Source organism: Limulus polyphemus, unplaced genomic scaffold (assembly GCF_000517525.1).
Source record: "Limulus polyphemus unplaced genomic scaffold, Limulus_polyphemus-2.1.2 Scaffold7, whole genome shotgun sequence".
NCBI lineage: Eukaryota > Metazoa > Arthropoda > Merostomata > Xiphosura > Limulidae > Limulus > Limulus polyphemus.
This window is the reverse complement of record NW_013665617.1, coordinates 1,929,009-1,942,133: the sequence shown is the minus strand read 5'-3', so window position 1 is coordinate 1,942,133 and position 13,125 is coordinate 1,929,009.

The following is a 13,125-nucleotide window of genomic DNA, read 5'->3' as shown; positions in this document are numbered from 1 at the left end:
CTAGTCTTACACTGCTAAATTAGGGACGGCTAACGCAGATAGCCCTCGTGTAGGTTTGCGCGAAATCCGTAACAAACTAAATATTGAAACCTGCTTATTAATTACATAATAATCATATATTTTACTTCACATGTCACAAAATAGCTTTAAAAGTGCATATATATGTGTGTGTGTGTGTGTATTAATGATTTCTTTTCGTTTTTCACCAGAGGTGAAATTGACTATATGGTGAAGTAAAACGGACTAAAGATCTTTATAATTCTTGTATTTCACTAAATAAAATGTATAATTTGTTGTTCACAGAACGAGGATTATGTATTAGGATTCCATACACAAATCATTACCACCACCACAGCGGTAAATCAGCAGACATATAATGCTCCAAAGTGGGTTTTGATACCCGTGGTGGGTACAACATAGGTAGCCCACAACGTCTAGCTTTGTGCTTAACTACAAACAAACACACACCATTATTACTCGAATCAAAGAAGAAGAAAAAGAATAGAGGTAACATATGTGGATAACCAAATTGGTTTATTTATGCGTTTTTGTTGTTTTTTTACTTAATAATCTTCCATGACTTTCAACTGATAGACTAGAGGGAAAATCAGCCAGTGAACAACATTTATTGTTTACTGTTAGGATTCTCTTGTCTGACCGAACAGTGGAATCCGACCGCCATTCTTATAGCGCACCCATTTCCCCAGGGTGCAGCTTTTCTGTGACGGTAGGTGGTGTTGACTAGCTACCATTACTCTAGTCTATCACTGCTAAATTCGGGACGGCTAGCACAGATGGCCTCTGAGGAGCTTTGCGCAAAACTTAAAACAAACTCATTCTAAATTACTCTCCCAGAACAATATTTTTCTGGACTTTTAGGGTCTATATAGCTGGTAACTTAATTCTGCTATGTTTCTTAAACAATAACTTAACGACAAGATTTTTTGAGCACCAAATATCAATGTATACCGAGAAATTAAATATTTCAATAAAGATTTTAAGAGAAAAATTGACAAGTGTTTCAAATCTTACTATAAGCATGTATGTCAGTATCTATGTATATAACCAAAACTCCTGCGCCATCTGTTGAATGGCACTACAAACACAAATCCATAAGAAAATTTACACTTTGGGTATTCAAGATTCAGACAATTAGAAAAGTAACTGTAGATGTGCAACAACCATGTCTTTATAATAGAACACAATTTTAAATAAAAGTACTTTCCTCACGACAAGAACACAACATTCACTAGGACTGTATGTGAGGATTTGATTATATCTTTATTGGTGTAATTTTTAAATGTAGTACTGAGAAACTGGATTTCTTAAAAAAAAATTATTTTTTACAATAAACGGTACCACTTTTAATATATAAAACATTACAGTTTATATCAGTAAAATTTATGAAAAGTTTGAGCTCTGTACATTGAATCATTTTGAAGCAATGAGTTGCGTATGACTAAAGAGCACAATCCGAAAACTTATCTTGTGCAGTACTTTCCAATAAAAAATCGTTTTTTAGAAAATGATCACTTTTTCTAATTTTTTTTCAATGTGGTATGAATACTACGATTAGTAATTACTAGCACAAACAGCCGCCTAGGGCGGTGTTTCTGCTAGTAAGTAATAGAAACCATTATGCAATTTCTTTTCTACCTGGATGATCATTGTCTACCCAAGGCACGTCTAGTTTGAAATTACCTCAAACGAAACAAAAGTTAGAAGAATGTTGCATCTTAAAGTATCAGAGTTACTTTAACTTTAAAACTCGTCTGATAGTCATGGTGTTTGTAACAAACACTACAAAGTGTACGTGTCGTGTGTGTGTGTGTGTGTGGGGGGGGGTCTTTTTCCGAAAAAATCGGGGGGACCTCTTCTTCTGCACAAAGAATTTAAACGATTAGCATGAAAGTCAAGTGTGCATTAAAAATTAACTTAAAAGGTAGTGGAATTTTTAGATTTTTTAAAATGTTGGGGTAGTCATCCGATCCCTTCCTCCGACTCCCTCATGGCTACACCCCTGCTTTCTTTGTCTTATTATATAATAAAACCAAGTAAGTAAGAGAAGATACTGAAATATAAAAGACAAAATTTAATCATTATTGTCTTAAACCACTAAAGTAACCACCATTTTATTGTATAATAATAGGATTATGTCACCATGAAGTATTGTTTGTTTGTTTAAAACTCTGTCGCCTTTTGCGTGAATCTAGCTCTACCAAAGGTAAATTCCTTAAAACTAATGGAAATCGTTGGTACTTAATGAGTAAACCACCGAAGTGTATAATTACAGGCTAAATTGAGCCATTGCCGTGTTTACGACTAAATTCAATTCACCATGTTTAATTACTCTCAGTACACATAGTTATTTGCACTTTTCAGTTGCGGCATAGTACAAACTTTTATCTCATAGCTCCGGCATCTCTGAGGAGGTTAGACCCTTTCTAATGATGTATTTGATCACGCCCAAGGTCTTATAGATTAATTTACTCTAATCCTGCCTAAAAGAATTTCAATTTGAGGGTAGACTGGTGATCCTGATGAGTAATAAAATCAATAAAATTGAATTGGGTATACACGCGCACCACGCTTGGTATTATTGGTGCACAAAGCTATAAAAAGGAAAAAAAAAGTCACATAAATTAATTCACTCTAATTCAGCTTGAAATAATTTCAAGTGCCGTGGCTATTGAGGGTTTCTTTTTTTAGGGAAGACATTGACCTTTATTTTTTAAAGATAACTAATTTTTATTCAATGTTGCTTTGCTTTGTTTGTTTGACTTTATGCACAAAGTTACACAATGGGCTATCTGTGCTCTGCCCACCACGGGTATTGAAACCCGGTTTCCATTGTTGTAAGTCCGCAGACATACCGCTGTTCTACTGGGGGGGGGGGGTTGCTTTGCTTTATCTTAAAGTCGTATTTCTAAGTAATGGCCTTAAAAATGATGAAGTAGATCCTGTCTATTAAAGTGAAAAGGCCCATTAAATACTGTTTCCCTATAAATGTCTAGACGTTTTCTTTAGGTTTCCAGAACCTCAGTAATCTATTAGCGAATACCTCAGACGTATCTTGAAATTAAATCAATACGTTTAATTTGGTAGTTAATGCTCTGTAGAAATATTTGCGTAAGATTAAATTACTGTCTTGTAGAATTTTTTCCTCGTTAGAAATAACTACCAGTAAATGCGTAATGTCTGTCAGAAAAAAATATTTACAATCTACTTACTACTAGTATAGCGAGTTTTCTTTGAAATTCGAAGTATCACTTCTCACCTTCAGATTTTCAATGTAACCTTCTTAGAATGATTTTAAGTATGAAAACAGAAGCACAATGTTTGAACATTAATCACAATCAGTTAGAAAACTCTGTGTTTTATCAAACGTTAGTGAAAAACCCCATCCATAAATAGCCAGGTGATTTTTGCAAATATTATTTATTTTCAAGTAAATGATGTATGATATATTGGTGGGAGCGAGCCTTGTACATATTTTATTAGTTATGTATCTTCGTTAATTATATTGGTATATAGCTGAAGAATCACATGACATGTATTAGCATGTAATTAATTCTTAAGAAACATTAACGTCCCGAACTATGATTTCAAAGATTTGCAAATCGAGCCTTGTTGCCGCAGAAATGCATCCTACTCTTAGGGGCTGAGGATGTACTATAAGAGTGACGGTTAAACCTCACTATTCGGTGAGACAAAGCTAGCGCAAGAGTTTGGAGTAAGTGCTGTTGATTACCTGCCTTTCCTCTAGTCTATCAGTTTAACATTAGTGACATCTATACGCAGAGAGCCCTTTATAATGCGTTAACAAAAGTACCTAATGGTGTTCTGAGTGCAGTTTAAGCTATGTTAATCTGCTCTTGCTGTCCTTACATAAATCCTTTTTTAAATATGTGCAATCAACTTTATGGTAGTTTTTTGTGTTATAGGAGAACAGCCATTTATGTAAATCAATTCTTTTTTAACTTTATGATTCCACAAATGCTAAATTTGATACAATAAGCAAATATGTCAGTGACAAAAATAAATTTGTGGGTTATCAAGTAGATTTCTATTCTATCCAGATAAGTTTTGAAAGTTCACGTGAAGTCATATCAAAATTGTTTATACAACAGTGCAAATGTTTTTCCTTAATAAACTGGTAAATTTTCACTTTTATCTCCAAAATTGTAAATTTCGACGATAAATACTATTGTTGTTGTTTTCTTAATGCAAAGCTACAAAATGGGCTATCTGCGCCCTGGAGGAGTATAAGCGTATAATTTTGCGTTGTAAGTCCGTAGACTTACCGTTGACTCACTGGAAAGACCACAAGAAAGAAACATGAACTACATTCTAGAATTCGTTCGCCTACGCTTTCGGGTATTCTGTTATGGCATGGAAAGGACAACTCAAACATCATACACATATTTTTCTTTAATCAAAGTTTAACACGCACACACACACACACACACTGTCCAGATATTTAGTACCGTATAATGAAAAGGCAAATTTTGCTCTAGTGGGATTCAGGTTGCGGTTAGAAAGCTGGTAGGCATTGCGTTTCGCAATACCCTTTTCATGAATTAACTTTAACAGCAGAAACTGTATATAACCGAAGCCAGTTAGAATCTGTTTTCGTGAGATACAAAGCTACATTCTTCCTAAAATGATTCAAAATTTTTCTTATTGCTTATCAAAATTTTCTTGGAAGTTATTTTGCTAATGTTACATAAAACTGTGAAATTCAATTTAGAAACGCTTTAACACTGAGTAATGAAGATAGCAAGTTTTAACCAATTCTAATATTTGGACGTTATTCTTTTGAATAAGCCGAATTATAGCTGATTTATCTTAGAAAATTTTCCCTCTTTAATCAACAAAAATAACACTACATTTACTTCTGGCTTCCAATCATAACTTTCCGTTAAGCTTGTTTGGTTGTTTTGAATTTCGCGCAAAGCTACAAGAAGGATATCTGCGCTAGCCGCCTAATTTAGCAGTGAAAGACTAGAGGGAAGGTAACTAGTCATCACCACCCACCGCCAACTCTTGGGCTACTCTTTTACCAACGAATAGTGTGATTGACAGTCAAATTATAACGCCCCCACGGCTGAAAGGGCAAGCATTTTTTGGTGGGAGAAAGATTCGAACTCGCGACCCGCAGTTTGCGAGTCGAGCGCCCTAACCGCCTGGCCATGCCGGGCAGCTGATCTACACGATATAGTAGATATATACAACAAAAAAAAAGCTTGGAAGTAGAACCTGAAAATAAAAACCGAAGTAGAAGTCGAGGATAAATGCTTGGAATAAAAGCTAAAAACAAACGCTTAAAGTTAGATTTAGAAAATAGTCATAAACAGAGAGAATTCGAGATAACGATAGATGGAAAGCAGGGTAATTCTGGTGACAGGATTGGCATACATGAAAGGAACACCCATATGCAGTTTCCTAATTTTTTAAAAGCGAAATAGATGTAACCTTTTGCATTTTTTTAAAAATAGCGTGAACAAAGGAATGACATCCACATGATACAGTGAAAAAACTAATCCCTGCATTATTTGGAAAGGCATTAATTAGCAGCATACAGTAAAATTAAGATGTAGACAAACTTAAGTATGGTGTAGTGAAATCAGCTATTTTAGAGACGTATGAATTAAGTCCGAAGGTATTGCAGAAAGTTCAGAGAACTAGAAAAAATGGTAAATGGGACATTTAAAGAGTATGTAATATAGCTGCAATAGCTGGTAGTTAAATATATTGAATGATCTAACTGTAGTGAAGACACTGACAAGATTGCATATTCAATGTTGCAAGAATAAATTTTGACAAAATTATCAAAACAGTGAGCAATATGGTTAACAGATAGGAAGCAAGCAAACATACGTGATACAGTGGCTTTAGCTGATGTATACGTAGTGACGAAGAAACACAGTGGGTTGAAAGTAGGTGAAAATCAAGCTAATAGGGCTACTTACCAAAATCAAATAAAACTGGATCAGTGCTCCCCAGAATTGCAAGGAAATATTTTCCACAAAGTGGTGTAAATAATGAGAGAAATTACAAACCTTCGCTAAAATGTTTTAAATGTGCAAAGTTGGACATATATCTAAACTCTATAGGCATAATAAGAAAACTACAGAAAAAAGACAGAATATAATGTGTTGTATTGAAGACAGAGAAAGTTTCAAATAAATATTTAAAAGAAGTGATGATAAGTGAGTAAACCGTAAATGCGTTAAGGGATACTGGTAGTTGGAAAACTTTGGAGAGAAAAAGATCTAGTAAAAGACAATCAACTCACAGGTGATACAATAGATTTAGTAAAGTTTAGCACCACAGCATGAGGAGTTCCGTATACGGTATCACTAGCTATAGTCACATTGAAATATCGGGCCCTTGAAGGTGAAATAATCATAGTGTGGCGGATGGTATCCCCCATCTATTTTTACTTGGTAATTAGATATAAGCTATCAGATTGGAAAATGAGACTACAGAAAACTCTGAAACAAGGCTAGAAATTAATGAATAAATAAATCACCAAATAAATAATACAAATAATGACGATTTTTTGAACTGAGTTAGAATAGGGAATAAGGATCGAGAACACATAATTAAATGGCTGTTAGAAGATGAGAGTTTGAGTAAATGCTGCAGTGAAGTCTTGGCAGAGAAACCGGAAATAACTAAACTTAGATGAAGTCATTATTGCTGACGGGAAGGAATGTTGAGGCGTAAATGTAATTGGAATAATGCAATAGATGGTAGGGATCAAATAGTACTCTCAAAGATATTTAGACAGACAGCATTAGAATTAGGACATGAAACAATGTTGGCTGGACATTTAGGTGTAGCTAAAATGACAGATAGTATTAGTAAAAACCACTACTGGTTGGGTATGTTTGGATAGAGACTTATTAAAAAGAACTGTCCAGTATGTCAGCTCGAGTCATGAAAGCAAAAAAGCCCAATGACTAACTTACCAGTTAGTAGTGAACCTTTTAGTTTTGTTAGTGCCAATTATCGGACCAATTAAAGTAACAGTGCAAGTAAATAAAATTTTGATAGTGGTTGATTCTGCCACTAGATGTGTAAAAGAAGTAACGCCAAATTCTACGGAAGCGGAGAAAATAGCACGAGAGCTGCTAGCGATATTTTTACAGTTCAGGTTCCCCGATGAATCTTTATCAGTTGTAGGTTAAACTTTTCAACCAAAAAAATTGCAAGAATTACAGAAGGCGACAGGAGTAAAAATGGAACACATTAGTCCTTATAGACACCAAACAAATGCGATGTATGAGAGAACAAATGGGACAATTAAGGTCATTCTAAGATCAATGGTACAGAATAATTCTGGCGATTTGGATATTATATTGGCTTTTGTGCTATTTGCATATCTAGATGTCCCCTAAGTTATAACAGGATTTTCATCTTTTGAGTTACTGTATGGTAGAGTTGGTAAAGATCCATTATATTTATTAAAAATAAGTTACTCCAGACACAAAGCCGAGTCACGAAATGTGTTAGCGTATGTGACCAGCTTGAGACAAAGGTTAGAAAATGGGCAGAAGTTAGTGGTTAAAGCTACTCAGAAGAGTAAGGATAAACAAAAGATTCACAATGATAAGAATGGTTGAGAACGGGAACTTAAGGTGAATCAGTTAGTTGCGATACTGGATCCAGTTAACAATAGTTAACGCCAAGAGGTTGGTCATTTCTATAAAATTAAGCACTTTGGTTAAGTGACATATAAGGTATCTGTAGGGGATAGAGAAGTAGTGGAGGAAGGTATCATGTAAATATGTTTAAGCCATGGTACACTAGCATCGCACCTGAAACTTATATGATGACCTTGCTATGACTAAAACTAATATATATATATATATATACTGATATAGTAATAAACATAAATTATTTATGTGTAAGTTTGGTAGGACTAAATTCCTGATAAAAATATGCACAACCATAAAAAACTTGAAGGGAAAGTAAAGTGTGAAGATAGTGCTTAAACAAAATGCTGTCAGAAGCGGTGGAGAACAGTCAGTAATTTTATTTTGTGTTTTCTGACCTATATTTTTTTATTAAATATGATTTTTTTTCTATTTGATCTTTTAGGATTAATAATTTAGCACAATAACTTAATTAGACCGAGTATAGTTTTTACAGCCTTGAATTTTAATTGATATAAAACTAGTAGCTGAAGTATGTCTTACTCAGTGAAACATGGTTACTTTATTCTATTGCATCAGGATATGAACATGGACGTACTGTATGAAAGTAGCTTAAAATGACATTTGTGAACGGTTATTTTTGAAATTCTTTTATTTCCAACTGTCTGAAAATTTAACACCTGCCACACGAGCCAGCCCGGCATATTGATGTGGATCCAAAAAAAATGAGCGATTCCGGAAAGGTTTGAGTTGTATTTATTAGACAAAAAGAAGACACTATTTGGCCCTATTTTGGAGGTCTAGGTCGCTGGACTTGTGATTGGACCAGTGGCCTTACCTGACACGATTAGAGCCAACATGGAGAATTTAACTTTTAAATGTAAAGTAAAACGATGCAGCAATGAAACATGCTTGGAATGTTCTAGATGTGGTTGTGAATGTGACCGTTTAAGTGTTAAGATAAACCGTAGGTCCAGGTTGGATGAGGGAACAACTTGTTCGAAGGTATCTCAATCGATTTGATATACCACTTGAATCGGATATCCATCAATTGATTACTGCATTAACAGCGATACATAAAAAAACGGTCACAAAGCATCGTTATCTTTTAAAAAGGGGAATTGGAATCAAATATAAAAATCATTAGTTTCAATACTATGTGAAACTTACGGCTCACTAAAGCTCAAAGATGCAGTGTTGAAGTTGAAGCAGATGCACGATGACTTACAAGATGATTTTCCTTAATAATTATCAAATTTAAAATACCATTTCTGCAATGAAGAGTAACTATAAGAAGGACGGAATAATGTTCAGTATGTTATCACCATAGTATAATCCATATATATTTCAGCATGTCGTATTTTCATTAATATTTGGTTTATTTTTGTTTGTGAAGTTGTGCCGAGCTTCATTCATCAAGATCTATCGAAATAATCCTAAATCACCGGTTTCCGGAATGAACCCCCCTGTTGACCATTTTAGGCTCAGTACTAAAAAATCCTGGGCTGGCTCGTGTCACAGTTGAAAAATATATTTTTACAAAAGTAACGTCTGTCTTTGACTCAGCTGTAAGTCTGAGAGTTTATAACACTACAAAATGGGGTTTTGATGCTCGCAGCACAAACAGTACAGGTAGCTCATTGTGTAGTTCCGTGCTTACTAACAAACCAAAAAAAAAATTACTTTTCCATACAAGTGTGTCAAACATGGAGCCATTTAGAAAAAACCAATAGATCAAAAAAGTAATTTCAAAAGGCGTATATTACAAATTAGAACATCTACAAACTAGGCAAGACTGAAATCGTATGTAAGATTTATATGATTTTTCCAGAAAATTTGTAATTATTTTCAATAATTTAATATAAAGAACCTGTAACATCACAAAAAATTCTTCTCCGACAATTATCGATAGTTACTTGCGCTACATAATTAAATAAGAAAGATAATTAGTGGTACAGTTTTGACCAAAATGTTTGCATATTTTGTAACAAATAAGATCATTATCATTAAGATGGAATACAAATACACTTAGTGCTGTCAAACTGAGAAATACATATTATATTAAACATCTACATTTGTAATTTGTATAATGAGACAGGTTTATGGACATCATGAACAATTTATTACAAAACCAAACAATAGAAAAATATCTAATTCAGCATTTCACCCATCACAACAAAACCTTACCAAAACATATATAATGGTAAAATATAACATCAAATTATTATTAATAGCGTACGTAACCCTATATCAGTTCATATTAAACATTCAATACTTGGTTGGTCCTCCTCGTACTCTAATAACCTCCGCAAGGTGGCGTGGCAGGTTCTCGATGAGGTTATTGATGTTATCCATCGAAATGTCATCCCAACTTGTCACTTGTAACGTCCTTCTGGTCGAGATGAACCTATATAAACGTGCACTGTGGGCAGTGGCATTATCATCCTGGAACAAAAAGTTATTGCCAAATCTTGCTCTAGCATATGGCAGAAATATCGTCTACATGTGATGCCTATAGGAGGCGCCATTGTCGTTTCCCTGGAGGACATGAAGAGCAGTTTTTCCACTATGATTAACAGCTCCACAAACATGTACTGCTCCACCTTCTGTGTGTTCCTATAGGAAAGACAGTCTTCCCTCATCTGTTCTCCAGGCAAACGACGAACAAATAGAGGAGTTTTGAAGATGTGCACTATGGATATAAAAAGTCTGTAATTTATCGGATGTATACGTATGGCTTTTCTCAGGTAACATATAATATATGATAAGAATAAAACATGAAAAAATTCATGAAATAGAGTTCAAATTCACCTCCTATATCATACTCTCAGTACTATACCGCTTTGCCTCATTATGCTCATATAGCTATCTTGACTTCCGGAAATCATTTTGTAACACATCGTACATCTGCTTCAACTTCAACACTTTGGGCTTTACTGTGCCGTAAGTTTCACAAATTACTAATATTATTGATTTCTTATATGTGATTCTAATCCCCCCCTTTTGAAAATAACGTTACTATTGTGCTCGGTTTTTTTATGTTTCGCTGTCACATTCACAATCACATCTAGAACATTCCAAGCATGTTTTATTGCTTCATCGTTTTACTTTACATTTACAACATAACTTCTCCATGATGGCTCTCATGGTCTCTGATCAGGTCGTGGGTCTAGTCCAGCGACCTAGACCTTGAAAATAGTGCCAAACGTCTTCTTTTTGTTTAATATAAACAACCCAAACCTTTCTGGAAGGTTTCTTTTTTGAATCCATATCAAGATGCTGGGCTGTCTCGTGACGCATGTGCTAAATTGTATTTGATATCATATATACTATTTTTGACTTTGATACAAATAAATGAACTCTGAAACAGCGAATATCTTGATTACGTATGTATATATATATCTTGATAAATATCAAGTGTTTTTAAATTAAATAAATATCGACTTGCTTTTAACTAAATTTTCCATTAGATTATTTATTTATTTGTAAATGCCATTTTTCTTTGATGTATTTTTAATTTTGTATTTTAAATAATTTATCTTCTGTATGTGAGAGTTAAAACTGAAAAATTATATACTTTTTAATCTTTCAATAAGTTTAAATTAAAACTATAGAGACATTTAGTTTTCTAAATTATATTCAGAACTAAAATAACGTGTTCATTTCTTTGATAATTCTTGAGCAATAATTTATAGTCTAAGTACTCAGAATGAACAGTTTTTCTTTTGGTTCATCTTGTTTAGTTATATTTAAACTCCTTTATAATACTTTAGTGATAAGTAAATCTAAAGAGAGTCCAAATAAAACGTATTTAAATGTGATACATCTTAACATTATTACTAATGCATTAGTTTTTCATTTTTATGTTCGACCCTCAACTATTGAGTTCATTTAGAGTTTATATTCGAAATGTTTTCATAAATAAAGGAATCAAGTTGTTTATACATATAGCTAAGCCACTTCGAGCTATCTGCTGTGTGCACAAAGGGAAATTGAACCTCTGGTTTTAGCGTTGTAACACCGTAGACTTACCACTATTCCATCCGTGGACAAATGAATCAAGATATTTCAAATTACAGGAATTAAGCAAAATGTTTTTGTTTTGTTTAGAAGGATGGTTAATTAAGACTATTTTCCAACATTTCTTATCTTATTAGAGTTTTGGATAAATGTTACGTAACTTTAGTTTCTAATTGATACGTATATAGAATATTACATTAAAAAACATCTAAACGTATTCTGTCTAGTACCAGTAAAATATGATCTCACTTGTTCAAAACAGAAATCGTATATAATTTAATTTTAGGAATCTTTACAGTTTAAAATGCAAATATTTTCTTTAAAAAATGGAGAGCTTGCATTTCATGTTGTTTAGAGTCCGTTAATAAAAATGCAACGGGTTAAGTACGTTGTTTTAAAACGATTTTTAATATGCAAATCAGTAAGCCACGTGATAACCATAGCAGTGAAACGGCATATTTTGGAACTATATTCTGATATTGTTTGGCGTTTCATAAACAGTGTGATACCACTGAAAATTGATCGATTTTGAGATGGGTATGTAACAATCTTTTCCTATGCAAAATATTCATACATTTAGATCATAAAGATGTATTAAGTTAGAATTTCCAAGATGGGGGGGGGGTATCCTTGCATTGGAAAACGATAGAGTATGAATCAACTTGGGAACTAGGATTATCCAGAAAGAAGACTATAGAAGGTCGTATTCCAGCCTTGGTAAGAAAGTTACGGCGTTAGCTGAGAATCCACAAACATAAAGGTCAGTGACAAAAACTGTCCTTTGTCCCCAGGCAACAGTAAGCAACATAATCAAGAAAGATCTCCGTCTGGGTAAATGGTACGAGTCATATGTACACATATCTCTTCAACCTTTGCATGCCTTAAACATGAAGAGATATCGGTCAAATCGCCTATGAAACTTCTGTGCGATCGGACTGTTAAAACAGGCGCTGGGAAATCGTCATCCTTGTATGCTAAATGGCTTATGAAAAGCAATCAGCTAATAGTGGTGTGCTTTGACATGACAACCTCACGACGGAGTGTTTTCAATGGAAACTACGCGGCAGGGCTATTGAGATGTACGACCATCAGATAGCGTACGACCAGACGTGGTGACACGGTATGGACTGTAACGCTGTTGTGAGCTTTAGAATTGCAAAATTACTTTAATATAAATACTCAACTTTTATATATTCATGTCATACTTGATGAAACGATTCTCAATAGAACAAACTAAGAACTTTACTTTGTTTGAAAACTGTAATATGGAAGTCGATTCTTAAAAGTTATATTTTTGTGAATTAAATAAAAAACTATTCCTAAGTGGTTTAATATTAAATATAATTATGTTGACACATTGCCATGGCGAAGGTTTACCAAAGACGAAATAACATTATCTGGCAGAAGAAAAGAAAATCATTTACAGGCTGAGCTGCTGGGA